General features: G+C 35.3%; 1 long non-coding RNA gene across 1 annotated transcript; it reads left to right on the forward strand.

Moving 5' to 3' along the window:
- The first annotated feature begins 2326 nt into the window (after positions 1-2326).
- On the forward strand, positions 2327-8061 carry LOC133172080 (uncharacterized). The gene is made up of 7 exons (XR_009718903.1): positions 2327-2436; positions 3368-3436; positions 5776-5846; positions 5970-6123; positions 7287-7340; positions 7596-7700; positions 7907-8061. It is a non-coding gene; the product is annotated as an uncharacterized LOC133172080 (long non-coding RNA).
- The last annotated feature ends 11076 nt before the right edge of the window (positions 8062-19137 follow it).

Below are 19137 nucleotides of genomic sequence, written 5' to 3' on the forward strand. Positions count from 1 at the left end.
GGTATTTGTTTTTGGTAGTCTTGGCCACAGAAATCAGGACGATCGTCTTTCATTGTCAAAGTTAGGAGTTTGGTAGGACTGGCTGTTCAGAATTGTTTTGGTGACCTGAGGGCATGATCTGTTGAATTCTCCTGGCAAATTATAGGTGACAAGAATTTGCTATTTTTAGCTCACCTGAGCTGAAAGCTCAAGTGAGCTTTTCTGATCACATTTTGTCTGTAGTCCGTCTGTCTGTCTGTCCATCTGCAAACTTTTCACATTTTCGACTTCTTCTCCAGAACCACTGGGCCAATTTCAACCAAACTTGCCACAAAGCATCTTTGGGTAAAGGGGGGTTCAAGTTTGTTCAAATGAAGGGCCATGCCCTCTTCCAAGGGGTGATAATTAAGAATTGGTGAAAATTTGGTGTCATCTTTTAAAAATCTTCTTCTCAAGAACCATTGAGCCAGAAAAGTTTATACTTATGTGGAACCTTCATTACATAGTGTAGAATCAAATTTGTTCAAATCATGACCCCCGGGGGTAGGGTGGGGCCACAATGGGGGATCAAAGTTTTACATAGGAATATATAGGGAAAATCTTTAAAAATCTTCTTCTCAAGAACAACAAGGCCACAATTAGTCATATTGATATTGAATCATCCTCAGGTAGTGTAGATTCAAGTTTATTCAGATCATGACCCCCAGGGGTAGGTTGGGGCCACAATGGGGAATCAAAGTTTTACATAGGAATATATAGAAAAAAAGCTTCTTCTCAAGAACAACAGAGTCACAATTAGTCATATTGATATGGAATCATCCTCAGGTTGTGTAGATTCAAGTTTGTTCAAATCATTAACTCAGGGGTAGGGTGGGGCCGCAACGGGGGATCAAACTTTTACTTAAGAATATATACGGAAAATCTTTAAAAATCCTCTTCTCAAGAAAAACAAAGCCACAATTAGTCATATTGATATGGAATCATCCTCAGGTAGTGTAGATTCAAGTTTGTACAAATCATGACCCCTGGGGGTAGGTAGGGCCACAGTAGGGGATCAAATGTTTACATAGGAATATATAGGGAAAATCTTTAAAAATCTTCTTCTCAAGAACAACAAAGCCACAATTAGTCATATTGATATGGAATCATCTTCAAGTAGTGTAGATTCAAATTTTCAAATCATGACCCCCGGGGGTAGGGTGGGGCCATAATGGGGGATCAAAGTTTTACAAAAGAACATATACAGGAAATATCTTTAAAAATCTTCTTCATTCTCAAGAACAACAAAGCCATGATCAGTCATATTGATATGGAAGCATCCTCAGGTAGTGTACATTCAAGTTTGTTCATTACTTGAACCCCCCCCCCCCAGGGTAGGGTGTTAGACATATTTAGAATTCTGTTTTAAAGAACAGCAAAACCATGATTAGTTATATGAATATAGCAGCATCCTCAGAAGGTTTATATTCAATTTCATTCAAAACATGGCACCTGGGGGTAGGGTATGCCTAGAACAGGCGATCAAAGCTTTATATATGAATATATAGGAGAAATATAGGAGAAGAAATCTGGTGACGAAGAACAGCAGGGCCATATTGACTCAGGTGAGCGTTGTGGCCCATGGGCCTCTTGTTTAGTCTTGAAGCCATGGGAATTTCCTTGATGAAATCCTCCTTGCCTTTGGAGTTTCCTCTCGCAGAGTTGCCTTCCTTTGTTCCATGGAGCCCTATTTTTCCTAAACATGCTGAAGAGTAGGGTAATATTTATTCTTGCAGATTCAAGCAATGTTGCCTTGAATTCTCTTAGCTCACCCATATCTATAGTGCTTAATGTTTGGTTAACCTTAGGATGGCATCTTGTATGTATCCATGACATTTTTAATGTGACCAGGGATAATCCAGCATGACCTGTAAGTGCCACTTCCTGATATTGGCTGCTGTGGTCATGTTTGCTTATCTGCTCACAACAAAGGGATTAATCTATTTTTATTACCTTTTACTGTTTTTTTACAGCCAATATAATGTAGAATTTTTAAACATTTATTGTTATGTAAATTTCTATTGCTAAGTATTTTATATATGACAATTTTTAAAGAATTTCACCATATTTGGGGGTAATTTTTTCAAAAAAAATCTTAAGAGTATTTATCTATATTATTGATCAAAGTTGTTATCAGAATTAAGTGAGGGGATATTTATACAATAAATAAAAATAATTGATAAGAAAAATTTACTGCAGCATATGTGATATGTGAGCATTTCAAAATTGTCCATTGTGTGTCTGATGCTCATTTCATCCTCTGTTATCAGGAGATCCTGCACATCACTTCAAAGGGCCATAACTCTGCTGTTCAGATGACAAATGCAATGAGATTTCACAATGATGTGTCGTATAATGGCTGTAGAAGATTTTGTACCAAGTTTTATGAAAATCAATCCAGGTCAGAGTCTTTATCAGGTAACAGTTTACTAATTTTACCCCATTTTCATTGATCACCCATGGCCAAGTAGTGCCAGTTTAAAAATAGAGGTTTTGACTTTTTTTCATAAAAATTCTTGTGGATATATATGGTATTGGAATGAGGTTATTTGTTGGAAGAGATGGAAAAGAGAGGGTCTGAAAAAACTACATGTACAAAGTCTAAAATAATGGGAATTCTGCTTTAAGGTGCAAAGTAGGAAGGGTGTAAAGAGGCCTTTATTTACCTGCTTCTTTAAGGAGAATGGAAATATCCAGGGTACTTGCAGGGTAGGGGATACTTGTGGAGTCATTGCAAGGCTTGTACACTACGGATATTTCCGAGATTCAGAAATATTTTTGGACTTGAATTGTTCGAGCACTTTGCCATATTTCAGATGAGTGTCCATGGTGGAATTTTTTAATTATATTGAAATGCCACCACTTGATGATGGGGGGCTACAAATTTAGACCAGTACTGGGCACTTATGATCTTTGAGCAGTGAGGGATCTTTTCATGCCAGCACCTACTGCGACATGGGACCCTGGTTTTTATGGTCTTCTCATCTGAAGGACTGGTTTGCACATATCATATTGGGATTTGAACCCGCGACATAAGGATTTACTCCACAACTCTGGATCAAATGCTCTAACCACTGCACCACGTGGGCGTCCTGAACAGAAGTACAGAAACGATACTGTATCGTATTCTACATACATGTAAATACAAGTAAAACCTTCTAATTTCATAGCATTTTCATTCCCTCTGTCCATCAGAAAAATGCATATATAATTTATTTCCTCCAATATTTTTGTAAATTTTCACAAAGTTAAATGGATGTTTGTTATAACATTTTGGCATTACCCTAATGTCAGTACCATAACAGCCTATGATCATGATCAAACACCATCAATTTTTATGCTTTTACAGAGAGAAAGAAGCAATTACCCATCGAAACCTGTATCAGTGGTACTGGAAACAACTGGATCTAGTGACAATGTGAGTACATTATTATGCACTGTATAATTAAGAAATAAACAACAATATTAAAAAGTTCTCTGGGAAATGAACTTGGTTGGTCACATGATCAAATCCTGTGAAGCCCGAAGGGCTTCTCAGAAGATTTGATCACGTATCAACCAAGTTCATTTCCCAGTGAACTTTTTAACATTGTTGTTTATTACTTTTATTCACATTTGAGACAAATATTCGGAATAGAACTGCATTTATTACACAAACGGCCCGCTGTTTTGCTATGTTGTGACGCGCAATGACCTAGAAGCTGTTTGGTCTTGATAGTTCACCTCGCTCCAACATCTGAATACGTATGTGGTAGTGTCAGATACACGGCTTCCTACTAGCTTGAGCTAGTGGGATAACCCTTTAGCTCAATTGGTAGAGCACTGGACTGGCAAGCCAGAGGCCCCAGGTTCAATCCCCAGCAGAGGCACATACATGTCTCTGTTACATTTGGCGCCCAATGTGGGGCCCGGGTGTTCTCTGGCGGGTGAAAGTGATGCCCCCAGAACTTCGCCCCACAGGCGTTGGCACTCCAAAAGAGATGAGGACATCTCATTCTCTGGAGGGGACAGTGTGGTAGTGTCAGATACATGGCTTCCTAATAGCTTGAGCTAATGGGTTAACCCTTTAGCTCAATCGGTAGAGCACTGGACTGGCAGGCCAGAGGCCCCGAGTTCAATCCCCAGCAGAGGCTCATACATGTCTCTGTTACACTTTCATTGATGTTCAGCAGTCCAGTTCAGGAAATATCTGTTCATTATGAAAAAAACAATGATCCCTACTGAGAATAATCTTACTATTATTGTATGAGTTCTTTATATATGAAGTCAAAAGTGGTGGTATCATCTTCAGTTTACATACCTTCAAAGGAATTTCAGGTTAAAAAGGTGAGCATGATTTTAGGCTAATTAAAAGCATTCTTCAGACCGCAGAGAGATCTAATGATCATTTGTTGAACGAAAAAAAATATATGTTTCAATAATTTTATCTTTTTCGTTGCTTTAACGGCTTAGAAGTTCCGAAACCAGTGTCACCATAACCAGCTGGTAACAGAAATATGTAGACAAGATATCATCTCGCTGTGTGATTCGGTCACGCCATGACCTCTGACCCCCCTAATAAGTTCATACAGAATTGAACATATTTTCTCTTCAATAGGTTCATATAAAAAAAATATTTGCAAATGTAAATAATTATTATTGTTTTTTTCTGTTGCATTTTTAAGCTCACCTGAGCTGACAGCTCAAGTGAGCATTTCTGATAATATTTTTGCAAATGTCCTTGTGTCTGTACGTCTGTAAACTTTTTGACTCCATTTCAAGAACCACTAGACTCTTCCATTGGGACATTCTGACATTATAGTGGACTTGACATCGAAAGTATAGGCCTTTTGTAAACTGTTTTGTTTCAAGGTTGATTGGCAGAATTTGATTATGGCAAGTCATCAGAAAAATTATGTAAATATAAATTTGAATTCTTTGAAGTTCATGAGGTAAAACTACAATGCTTCATGCATGTATATTTGTCATGAAAGGCTAATGCCAGCATAAAACATCATAGTTCATGTCCTGATGAATTTTAAATTAAAATAAAACTCATTTCTTAAATGAACTCATGTATCCTAGTGTGCCAATAATAAACAAAATGCAAGAGGTCTGAAATATACAGGGTGGTCCAAAATATCTGATACTACTTTGATCCTCAATAAAATTATCATCAATTATAGTAATATTTCATTTATACATCATTTTAAACTGCTGCAGCTATCATTTTCATGGACAAGTAATACTAGAAAACACTGATGTCACTACATGTGATATTAGGCACTGTAGGGCATCATAAAACTGATACCATTTTTATCATGTAGTAAAATGTATACCAAAGGGTTGAAGTTCTCCATTAAAACTCACTAGACTCTTTCTGTGGGGGTATCTAAAGAACAAAGCCAACTTTCCATGAGAATTTCAAGTTTGTAATACTCGGGGAAATGTGAGAAGTTACTCCAGACATGTGCAGTGATGTGATCACAAACTTTAAAGGAGACTTCACTTTATCTCATACTTGCTTAAAAGGGACTTCATGTATTAAGTGTGCTTAGATAACTGCATTATTTCATAAATTGTGGGTTTAAAAAATATATAAATTGTACATGACATATGCTATAGAAAATATCAAAGCAGGTATTAAATTTTGAAAAATTTTATTAAATTTTATTATACATGTATGCCATGTGGAAGTTTTATCAACCTTCAAAATGGTATCAGATATTTTGGATCACCTTGTATTTGATGAGAAATCTACATTCCAAAGTCTTGCAGATTCAAGCTCGGTGAAGGGTGGGGCTACATGTAGATATGGGAGCAGATTTCACATTATACAGTAAGGCTATGTAAGTCATATTGGTATTCAGCATATATACCAGTAATTGTTATGAGTGGATTCAAGTATGCTTATGTACATGTATTAAAGTAACAGGTGACATTCATTTTGACTATGATATTTCTGATTTCAGGAGTAGTCTCCCCTGTTAAAGATCAACAATGGTGGATATACAATGCGGGATGCTGTGTAGTACATACTACGTACATCATTAACAGAGTTTTGACACCTGTATACCTGTATTTCTACCAATCACCTCTGTAACCTTTGTTGTAATCGTCAGACAGGTAAGAAAAACAAGATAATTAATGAAAATAATTTCTAAAAATAATTAAGATAAATACTGAAAAAAAACATATTTACATGTACAGACTCACCCATGTAAGAAAATGTCACATTTTACACACACAATTATACGTCATTTACATATCCTGGCCATTGATGCAGTAAAACATAGCAATTTTATTTAAATATGTAACAATTCACAGAATAGATGCTATGTATTTATAAATGCTTTCATACATTTAAATTACATACACAGCTTTTTTTAACACAATTTCCTTTTTAGCTCACGTGACCTTTCTGATCACCCATTGTCCGTCTGTCTGTCCGTCCGTCCAGCTGTAAACTTTTCACATTTTCAACTTCTTCTCAAGAATCACAGGGCCAATTTTAACCAAACTTGGTACAGAGCATCCTTAGGTAAAGGGGAGTTTTAATTGTTCAAAGGAAGGGCCAAGCCCCCTTCAAAGGGGAGATAATCAAGAAAAGACAAAAATTGGGTGGGGTCATTAAAAATTCTTCTTCTCAAGAACCACTGGGCCAAAAAAGCTGAAACTTATGTGGAAGCATCCTAGGGTAGTGTAGATTCTAAATTGTTCAAATCATGACCCCTGGGGTAGGGCGGGGCCACAAAAGGGAATCCAAATTTTTCATTGAAATATGTAAAAAAAATCTTTTAATATCTTCTTCTCAAGAACCACTGGGCTAGAAAAGCTGAAACTTATATGGAAGCATTCTTGGGTAGTGTAGATTCTAAATTGTTGAAATCATGACCCCCGGGGTAGGTTGGGCCACAACAGGGAATCAGTTTTGCATTGAAATATGTAGAAAAAATCTTTAAAAATCTTTTTTCTCAAGAACCGCTGAGCCAGAAAGGCTGAAACTTAAGTGGCAGCATCCTGGGTAGATACTAAATTGTTCGAATCATGGCCCCTGGTTAAGGTTGGGACCACGATATGTACTACAAGGGGGGAAATCAGGTGAAAAACAGCAAGGCCAAAGTTACTCAGGTGAGCGTTGTGGCCCATGGGCCTTTTGTTAATTTTGGATATGTCAGTGGTTTACTGTAAGTGTCTATATTTTAACAGTGTTTGTTTAATTTTAAAGTCATTTTGCCTATTTTGTTGTTGTTTTAGATGATGGACCACTCTACATTCTTTTATAACAGGTTCCCCTACAGATTCACAAAGTTCCAATATTGAATTTCCATGACCCCTATTCAGTGAGTGCACAACTTTATGTATTCTACTTTCAAAATTTCCACTACTTGTAATATATTTTGGATTTGATTATGAATATGCCCTATTCACAGATTCAGCTTTTGTGTACAAGTATGATACTTAATTCTATTAACTTGAAGATTATTTAGTCCTAAAGTCAAATTTATACAGTCTTTTAACAAACATTTGTCTTCCTCAGTCATGTTTAATTCAAAGTTACTAGGCACCACTGAAGATTTCCACTTATTGCTTTTCAGTCCATGACAGAAAAAGGAATAAAGTTGACAGGACTTTCATCACTGCCCTTTAACTGGTAGCAGTTTACGTTTAGACAGCAGAAGACATAGCCAGTTTCATCAAAGGTAAGTCTTCTTCAGGGTAGTTTGTGTAGCAGTTCTCATGCTCTGTCCTTCACTGAAGCTTCAGGTCCAAGCAAATCTTCTCTTCATGGATTCTCTTAATATGGCATTGGTTCTTCTCAGAAACACGTGACTGCTGAATGGAACCTTAGCAGTCTGTTTTCTTTGAGGTTCTTTAAGGTTTTCAATGACATGTCCTTGTTTTTCAGATGCACCAGATGCCTTGGCACTATCTCCATCACTGGTGAAATGGGAAATGACTAGTAGACCGTCATCACTTAATATTTTTAACTCACCAATGCATAATTTGAGGCCAATCTCTTCTCATCTCCGATGGTGGTCTCCGGAGGAATGGTTGCAGTGCAGTCTTCGTGTCCTGGGCCTTTCCTTCTCAGGTGTGTGCCTTTCTTGCATAGTTTATTCCCACAGAACACTGCCTCAACATTTTTCCTCTGAGTAACATTTTCACTTACAGTATAAGTCACTTGGGTGGCAGCTTGGAATTGGTTTTTCCAGTGGCACTGAAGGTGGCATTATTATACCAAACATCTCCTTCCCCTCTGATAGGGGTATCAGGAAGTCCACATTTTTAGCTCTATTGGTCAGAGACCAGAAGAGATCATGCTATTGTAAGGTGTCTGTCATTCGTCGTCTGTCTGTAAATTTTTTTTTCAAAATTCTACTCCTCCTACAGTTTTGGTCTGATTTGTGGCACACAAATAGAGTACACTAAGACATCGGTTTTTGATTTATATAAACTCAGTTGCCATGGTTACCAAAATTAAAATTTCTGTGAAATACTTTCAAAATGCTACACCTCCTACAGTTTGGTCTGATATCAATTTTGATATAACATGGCATGCAAGTAGACTAGATACATAATTGTCTTTATCGTTTTTTTCTTATTTTGATGAATGATGTTGCCATGGTAACTAAAATCGAAATTTCTGTAAAATTCTTTTAAAAGGCTACTCTTTCTACAGTTGTTGTCTGATTGCAATCTTACCATGAAAAGAGACTAAATCAAGGATCACTATTCCATTTATTGCTGATGCAAAGTTTCAAGTCCAAGTTACTTTTTTCTCTTCCTTTGTTATAAGTAAAAACCAGACAGTAGGGCTACAGTCTCGACGTAGACTACTGGTTCATTAAGTTCTTGAATGTTCTGCCCTATTGATTTTCTTCATACTAGTTTTATTCACATCTATGATAATTTCCCCACTTTGTTGCAGGTCTGTTGCACATGGGTGGCTGAAGCTGGTTCAATATTTCCACCAAGAAGCATACCATGCATACCCTCTGTAGTAATGCTGGTACCCAAGTGACCGATAGCCATGGCCACATTTAGCTGTGCAGCTCTTCATCCCCTTCCAGATCTCCTCACCTCTTCGTAAAGCTTTTCTCATTGACTGGTGTAGTGGCACTTCTTACATCGGATAAAAGGATCCATGCCAGGCCTCGTTTTTCCTCCTAATGTTGGTTCCAGTCCAGTGAACTGTCACAGTCTGGAAACTTCTTTAATTGTTCTTTAAATGCCTGATTCCACAATTTAGCAGTCTTCTCTTGGTGAAGGACTTTGTATAGTTTTGAGTTTGGGTCATCTGACACAGCTTCCATGTAGGAGTCTACAGGCTGGATTTCACTTAGCCCGGGTCACAAAATCTTCATCTCACTGCTTCGGCTCTCGGCAGAGTCCGACATTTATATATATTTATACAGACATATAGAGACATTTTCATTTTTTCGTTTTGGGCATCTTATTTTAGGCCTACAGTATTAATTTTGGACTCATGTACTAGGAATATATCTTTAGCAGAATTGTCTTTTTTAGGTCACCTGAGTCACTCAGGTGACCTATTGCAATCTGTTTTTGTTCGTCGTTGTGCGTTAACATTTGAACATTTTTAGCTTCTTCTCTGAAACCACTTAACCAATTTCAACCAAATTTGGCATATAGCATATATGGGTGAAGGGGAAAAAATTAAATTTCATGGTCCCTGCCCCCCTGGGGCCTGAGGGGTGGGGCTAAAACCACCAAAATTAATGCAATCTTTAAAAATCTTCTTCTTTACTCCTGGACATCAAGCAGTCAAACTGTTGGCATGATTGTAATAAGCATTGAGCCTCTACCAAAATTGTGAAATTCATGGCCCCAGGGTCAGGGGTTCTGGTGTTAGGGTGGGTATATATAGATCAAATAGTGAAAGTGCCTTATTTCTTTGAGAATCTTCTTCTCTGCTCCTGGGTATTAAATAAACTAAGTAAGTACATAGTTATGAAGAGCAAGAGTGCCTCTTCCAAAATTGTGAATTTCATGGTCCCAGGGTCATGGGTGCTGGTGTTAGGGCGGGCCTCTATTGATTATATAGTGAAAATGCATTATTTCTTTGAAAATCTTCTTCTCTACTCCCTGGATACTAAATAAACTATAAGTACATAGATATGATGAGCAAGAGTGCCTCTTCCAGAATTGTGAATTTCATGGCCCCAGGGTCAGGGTTTCTGGTGTTAGGGCAGGGCTCTATTCATTGTATAGTAAAATTGCATTAATTCTTGAAAATCTGAAAAGTACTTTCATAGTTTTAATGATAAGGTAGACTTGGAAATAATAAATGAATAAAAATGAGACAAAAATAACATCTCTTTTTATATCTTCTTCAAAGGCTAAGAGAGGCCAGTGTGAGAGTTAATAATATAGGGTAAAAAATAGGCATTTGTTAATAGTCTGCATGGTAATAGTGATAAATGGGGGACAGATAGATACTAGACCAATTATTTTGTTGATGCTAATCATACTATTTTTCTTGCTTTTGGGCAACAAGGCTTCATTTATCAGTTTATGGATCCTCTAAATTGTTGTATTGTACTAAGATGACCGTTAAGACCGTTGGGCCTCTTGTTTAAGTGTACATGATGCAACTTTCTGGATGATGTGTAGTCTGTCAACATCTGAAACCCACATGTATAGATAAGCCTGTTTTGTATAAGAATCATGTCTATTGTATTGCTCAGCTTTTTGCAGGTTTTATATGAATAAGTTAAAATTTTATTCTATATGTATAGATTTAAACTAAAGGTGCATAGACACAGATTTGAAGTTTATATTTTCTCAAATTTTCTGTATAATATCACAACTTATATGTTGCTATAGCATTTCACACGAAAATAAAATTAAAAACTTATTTAATCTGGAAATTATTGAAACTACGAATTTCGGGTGGCATTTGATTAACACATCCTTGCACTTTCATGATTTTTAACTTTATCCTTAATACTTAGGAAAAGTAGCAATTTTGTTGTGTATTAATGAATAATATTACATCTGTAATCCAGAAAATTCAGAGTAAAAATGTGCGAAAGTAAAACCCACTCACTTAAGTATTGTCAGCCCCTGCTCAGTGTTGTGTAGTTGTGTACAGAGTTTAACAAATTGAATACACCCGTGAAACGTAAACTGTTTTTGTAAACAGGGCACGAGCTCTGTTGTTATTAATGTTTACGTTTCACCGGGTGTGTTCAATTGTTAAACTCTGCACACACCACTGAGCACAGACTGACAATACTGGTATTAAAAGGATTTTGCTTTCTACATTTCTGCTCTGAAATTTCTGCATTATAGTTTTAATATTTTTCATTAATAAACAACAAAATTGCTACTTTTCTAAAGTAATAAGGATAAAGTTAAAATTTGTGAAAGTGCAAGGATGTGTTTATCAAACGCGTCCAGAAATTCAAAGTTTCAATAACTTCCAGATAAAATAAGATTTTTATCAAATTTTCGTATGAAATGCTATATAGCAACATATAAGTGATGAAATTATACAGAAAATTTGAGTAAACATTAACTTCAAATCTGTGTCCAAGCACCTTTAAGTCATAATTCTCAAATTTCTTTCTGTAAAACTATATAATGTTAGTGTTGCCATGACAACAGATGCCTTGCTATTTAGATTTGCTTTAAACTTTTCTGTAAACTAAATACATACGTATCTTTAATAATTAGCTGTCAGATCTTAATTGGTTGAAAGTAATATCAGTATACTTTTTTGTTATTATTTAAAAGATTATTTAGAAAAATGTTGAAATTGAAGCTATTTTTTGTAACTTACTGTGGTTTCTATGTTAACACATAATTAGGGTTAAAAATATTAGTTTTGTTGGTCAAACATCATTTTCATATTTGTGAAAGTTGTGTACTATGAATATGTTTACAACCAGAAAAAGAAAATAATAGAAATCTTCATGGAAAAGTTTTAGTTTTCAAAACTTGTGTTGTCAAATCATCTTTTACAGATTTGATTCTTTTGTTTTATTGAATTTCTTACTGATAAATAATCTTTTTCAGTTAATTTTTTTAGTGGTCCAAAATTGGTCCAAGATACCAATTTTTTTTATTGAATATGCTTAACTTTCAACTTCAGAAAACAAGTTATCATTCACTAAATTATTGTCTTATTATCAGATGTATGTGTAGTAGATGTATTACACTCAGAGTGAACATTATTCAGTTTGAATTTCATGTAGAAAGTTGTAGAAAGGTGTCCTATAGTTTCATCAATTTATATAATTCTAACGAATTCTGGACAAAGACAGGCATATAGTTACAGATCTAGAGAAATTGTAAATAGCATATATCTTTAGGAATTTATTTCTTTTATAATACTTATTATTATATTTGAAGACCTACTGTTGTAAGATGGACTTGGTTCCATAAACTGGTGAATTATTTCATTATTTTGTTATATAAGAAAGATAACTCTTCACAATTGTGAAAAGTATTGCTACTGATTAAGGTTATAAAAGTTATTTCCCTTTACGTATGTAAAACAGTAGTAAATTCCATATAGTGAACTATTCAATTATGACACAATTTGTATAATGATCCTTACGTATATCTATTATAATATTATATTTTTATTGTACCATTCTAATATAATTATGTGTTTTATATTAATTTCAGAGGCAGCAGTTGTCAAATCATAAATATTGAAATCATGAAATCATAAATAATATATATTGAGAACTGGATATTCTTCTTTGTGCTTGTCTTGTTCTTTTTCATTCTTTTGTGCTTTTTTTTTCATTTTCAAAATAATTTTTTCAACATATTTGAACTTATTTTAATTTGTATTTAAATCTTACCTGGAATATTAATTTTGAGTTTTCCTCAGGCTGACGTAATCTTAAGATATAGATTTCAGATGAAATGTACTGGCGCCACTGAGCATCCAACTTTTTACATTTCTTTTAAATCCGGAATAAATTAACACCTTTTTTTTTCTTTTTACATTTTCATAAGGGTTATGACATCTCAAAGACTATGTATAAATGGAGAACAGAATATTAGTTAGTATTTAAGTTTTTGATTACTTTTTTTTCACGTGTCTGATCAAAAAGTTGCATATATGTATAGAAACATTTTCTACATTCAAAATTAGATTAAAAATCAAGTAGAATTTAATTGAAGTTTGTTTTAATTTTATAGTCTTGAAACTTTTATTTTTAACCAAATTTATTTCGTGCCAGAACATTCAGTTATAAATGATACTTGTAAATAGGTCAGTAGGTCACATGGCTCAGGTGACCTTAAAAGAAACTTGCAAGGCTTCTGTATAGCCCTGTTTGAAGACAATATACCTGTACACTGACCAACAATATGTAAACTGACCAAAAATATACATTGACCAATAAGGTGATCAAGCTTAAAGCTGTGTACCTCGATCCATGGAGAAAGTAACTGTCCATTGTACATACATTAGTTACAAAGTTCTCTGTATTTCAACAATGGCATTCATATGACATATGTAGAATGCATGTACAGTCAAACCTCATTATTTTTATCTCAATGGGGTGAAGAAAGAACTTTGACATTGAGGGTTTAAGATACTGAGGGTAAAATGCTTATCAAAAAGTGTTGCAGACTTCTAAATCACTTCGACATATCCATGGTAATCAAGATATCCAATTATTCCAGATACCAAAGTTCAGCTTTATAAGTTCAGCTTTAATGCCCCTTTTTAGATTTTTTCACTCATGCATATGAAGACATCAGCCCTTGCTGATGGAGAGCTGCAAATTAGATCTATACATGTATTTGGCACTCAGGGCCATTGAGCAGTGAAGGAGATCTTTTTCTTGCCAACACCTACTGTGACACGGGATCTCGGTTGATATGATCTTATCCGAAGTACCAGTCTCCATATCCCACAATGGGATTCGAACCTGCGACGTAAGGTTCAACACTTTACTCCACAACTCTAGAGCAAAGGCTCGAGATCTAACCACTGTGCCATGCAGGCAGCTCTACATGAACATTTACTTAAATCATTTCATATGACATTAGAAATGCATTCAAAAAATTACACAACTAACAAATAAATACACATTTATTTACATTAAAAAAAAATAAATAAATACATGACATAAGCATATAAAGGTATCATGCTAACAAAATAAGGTTAACATGCACAAAATCCTGATTTATCTGAAAAACAAAGCTTAAGGTGGATGTACCTGATGAGCTAAACTGGTTCTCATTGACTTGCAACAAAAGCAAGTAATTATGAAACAATGTAGATTGTGTCCTAAAATATAGGTCAGATGCAGCATACAAAGCCGATTAGGGCAAAGCATTCACGTGTAGGCACACAATATGTGCAAATATGGGTTCGATACAACTTAAAGAATATCATACTAGAAAGGCAGCTCTATCACACTGTACTGCATGAGTGTCTAAAGCACATGTAGGGCTTATTCAGAATCCAATGCAAGCATCAGTATAAACATCCATAAATGCATTGTAAAATGTTTTACATGTTTAGTTCTGGACAGACATCATCATGTAACCTAGCTTAATTAACAATTAACTCATAAAATGCAGTGCCACGGTATATTTGACTAATTATACTGCCATTCTCTGCAAATTTGATTTACGTACCAGTTCTAATCAGAAGGAATGTGGGAGGAATGTCGGAGGGAGCTGCCCGGACCATGAATGCAAGAGTGAGCAGCACTATGCACCCGACCAGCAAAGTTTCTTGTGAAAGTGACATTACGAGGCAGGGATCGTTGCAGAGTTCTGTTGAAGCTTTCGACCTTTTGAGATTTACTATTTTTGATTGTCCTGTCCAAGACAGCTGGAGACAACCTCTTTGAGATCCAGGCATGGAGCCTTGTCTCGTTCTCGGCAGAAGATGGTATTGTAAAATCTTGACCTAGATATGAACTCCTGCTCCCAATAATTTACTCTCCCTTTGCACACCAGAGAGTGTTTTCTGCGTAATGCATGATCTCCCATGTAACATTTCACTATTGCATGTTTGGCATATGAGAGCTTGTTTTTTAATTTATCTGCATCTCCAGCATATACTGCCTGAGCTTGATTTATCTCAGCTGTACATCTGTCAACAGCATCAAGGGCAAAGTTATGCACAAGTTTGGTTTTTTCTACCTTGGTTCCTCTCGGCATGACCTCTAACAGTTTTTGGTCTTTTTTTATTGACTTTCTAATTGTCTCTGACAAATGTTGAGTGTCGATATAGTGAACTGGTTTATTTTGCAGCAGACCATCCTTGTAGAGGGAATCTGCAGCTCGACCGGCAGAGCTGTCCAGATCAGTGGTTAACTCCCTTACTTCAAGGCCAGAGGAGTTCTGCCATCCCCTCCCTAGCCCAGGTGAACTCATCCCCAGTAGTATGCTACACTGGTAGATTTGTCCCACACATCCCAGTACTGCAGTGGTGGTCAGCAGTGCCCTCATCCAGTAAGTGCCCATGTTTAGTGCAAATTTTATTTTTAGTCACCATTTTAATTATCTGTGAACTAGGTCAGCATGACCCAGATAACCTCTTTATGATTAAGTTCCAGGATGTGAGCTAATTAGTGGAGGTGACTATAAGATAGAGACAAATATTGTGGACAGGTGTTCATGACCTTTGCTGATCAATCATCATCATCAACAACAGCAACATCATCATAATCATCATGATTATCATCAACCCCTCATCATAATCATCATCATATCATTATCATCACATCTACAATCAAGTGTACATCATAAATGTTACACATGCATATATTTTCATGGTCATTTTAAGTGCACCATTTTTAGAGCATTTGAAATATTTTATTTCTTCAATCAAAGTTCATGTTGTTTGTTTTATAACATATCTATTTCCATTTATTCATCATGCTCATCTTCATTTTGAACATTTGATTCAATGTAAATAAACTCATTTGTCATCTTCAGATTTGTTGTTTTTGCTTCCATGACCATCACAGTAACATAAAGAAATTATTTCTGAACGGAAGAGTTAAATTAAGGTTCATTGATACTCTGATAAGAGAGATAACTCTTAGTGACATAAATGTCTATTATTTCTTTATAGATTTGTCAAGTTGAAATGTCTTTTTTGTTTAATTTTGCCCCACAAGCTATGGTATGATAGTTTGTATTTTACTTATAAAATACTTTTCTTTCGGAAAATCATAAAAGTTAAGACAACATTTTATATGAGTGAGCAGAGGGTTTATGAACCTTTAAAAAATGGATGCTGTTATGATTAGCCCTTAAACTAACTTAACTAGAATACCTTTTAATTTCCCCCTTATTAGGTCACCTGAGCCAAAGAACAAATGGGCCAATTTCAACCAAAACTTACCACAAAGCATTCTTCCATGAAGAGGATTTAAGTTAATTTGTTTACAAGGGGTACAACGCCCTGTTTCAAAGAGAGATAGTTAAGAATTCGTGAAAATTTTGGTGGCAGCTTTTCAAAAAAAATCTTTTCAAGAACTACTTTGCAAGAAAAGGTGAAACTTACATGAAAGCTTCAAGTGCTACATACTGTAGATTTAAGTTTGTTCAATCTTTAATTTGTTCAAAACATGACCCCAGGGGAAAGGACTGGACCACAATAGGGGATCAAAATTATACAATACATAGGAATATATTGAAAAAAAAATGTAAAAATATTTATCAAGAACAGCAAATTCATAATTAGTCATTTTTGTAAAGAAGCATCGTTAGGTAGTGTAGATTGAAATTTGCTAAAATCATGACCCCCCTGGGTAGGGTGGGGCCATAATATGTAATCAGAGTTTTATATAACTGTATATACATGGGGGAAATGCTGACAAAGAACAAAATGGCCGTTGTTCCTCAGGTGAGAGTTGTTTACTATGGGCCTCTTGTTCACCTCCGGTCATTCTTCGAAAACTTATCCCTTTGCCTGTAGAAAAAGTCTCATCATCCTTAAAAATGCAGACCCTAGGGGAATAAAAATGACCCCCGTAAAATAGTGATACCATGTAGATTTTACTAAGAGTGTATTAAAAAAAGAATTATAAATCAACTGACCAGCGGGCCAAAATGCTCAGCTGAGTTAAAGTGATCATCTTGGTCTCAACTGAAACTTTGTCTTCAAAGTTAAAAAAAACATATTAATTGAAACTCGCATTATTTCCTGTAATGTGTCGAATAAAATGATCTCTCTTTAATTAAGACATAAATCTACATGTATTAATTTTAATTTACACTATGTTGAAATTTATCAAATGCAAGAATAAAGGAGAAAATGTATGACTGGACCGGGAATCGAACCCGTGACCCCTGCATCACTAGTCAGGGGTTCTACCGACTGAGCTACCCGGGCCAATATCCACAGCCCAAACCATTACATTCCTCCCTCCTTAAATAGTCTTCGCCGTCGAAGAAACAATCTTCTTATTTGCCCCTGGCAGTACTTTAGGGTGGTCATGGCAAAAAATTATGCAACAAGAAAGGAGAAAATGTATGGATGGACCGGGATGGACCGGAAATCGAGCCCGGGACCCCTGCTTCAGGTGCTCTACCAACTGAGCTATCCAAGCTGATATCCTCGGCCTAAACCATTACAGTATTTTTGTTTTAAAGAAGATTTTTCATTATTTTCCCCTTACATTGGTACATGAGAGAGAGAGAGAGAGAGAGAGAGAGAGAGAGAGAGAGAGAGAGAGAGATGTTGCGGTCTATGAAGTTCCGTTGATTTTAAGTTTACATGCAAAGTATCATTAAAAACTAAGACGCGGAATTTATAAGAGCAAAAGTAAGTCTAGAAAACAACTGAATACAATTTGAATAAGAAAAATTACGTTAAGTTTTTTAATATTTTTTAGTAAATTTTCAGTACAATTCACAGATCAAGTAATTTACATGCATTTTATGGCAAACTGAAACAAAAGTGGAAATGCATGTGCAAGCAATTTTAACCTTACTGCGTATAAAAAATTCCAAGAAATCCCAGAAACCATAAAGGAACGGTCTTAATAAAAAAAACTTGATTATTTATTCATACTTCGTCTCAATGTGCTTTTGATTTATGTGCATGTTTCATAATATCTGCAACTATTTCAAATTCTGATAATAACGTTGATTAAATCTTTGCCTCCTTAGGGCTAGAATTTCGGTCCCCTATATGGACTCAATTTTTTATGAAATTAAAAAGGGAAATTATTCTGCCGGTGAAGAACAGCAAGACCTGAGTCGCTCGGGTGAGCATTGTGGCCCATGGGTCTGTTGTTAATGATGGGGTACCTTTAGGATGGATTGCCTTTTGTTGCAGGCAGGTGGTAGGAACAGTTATTTTTCACCCTTGTATTGATTATTTTTAGCATTGACCATTTTTTGGTTATACATGTAAATTTTATTTTACTTATTGATACTTGTTGATTGATTTTTTGATAGATTTTTTCATGACCTGTTGCAACTTTTTTTTTTATTATCTATTTTACTGAATTAAAAAAAAAATGAATGAAATAAGATTATCTTTATATCCAACTAGAAATTCTCGTCAATACTATACATACTTGTATGTATATCCATGTGTTTTTCCAACCTAACAGATTTTAAAACTGACAAAGAATTGTATATCTCAGGTCTTATTTTTACACACTGCACAAGGTCTAAAATACATGTACCATACATTTACTTGAATACAAATCAAAGTGTTAATGCTATGTCTAACCTAACCTTGCCTTTAAAAAATTCTAATGGTTGATTTGTATTAAATTCAATTTATGAATGCTTTTTTCCAGACATGCGTGAAACTAAATTAATTTATAGAAAACCTGTGAGAAATGAAAATCCCGAGGGCATCAGCATCAGTATATTGTAAATGTTGGCTGACGTGCATCAGCATATTGTAAATGTTGGCTGACGTGTTTCATACCAATTGTTAGGCCTTTGGTTTTCTACGTTCACTTCTACAGAGTTATTTATTCTTAGTAAACTGGACTATACGAGTATTATTAATTTGTTTTGCCTGATTTTTTACTTCTGTGTAACTTTTTTTTTCATGTAAATCTTTTTGATTATTTTCCTTTTTGTCTAACTTTCTTCAAATATGTTGTAAATATGTTTAACCGTGCGTTGTAATACTGCATTTGAGTCTCCCCATTCGGA

This window comes from Saccostrea echinata, unplaced genomic scaffold (assembly GCF_033153115.1).
Source record: "Saccostrea echinata isolate AGI-Se365-2 ecotype Australia unplaced genomic scaffold, CSIRO_AGI_Sech_v1 ptg000054l, whole genome shotgun sequence".
Taxonomy (NCBI): domain Eukaryota; kingdom Metazoa; phylum Mollusca; class Bivalvia; order Ostreida; family Ostreidae; genus Saccostrea; species Saccostrea echinata.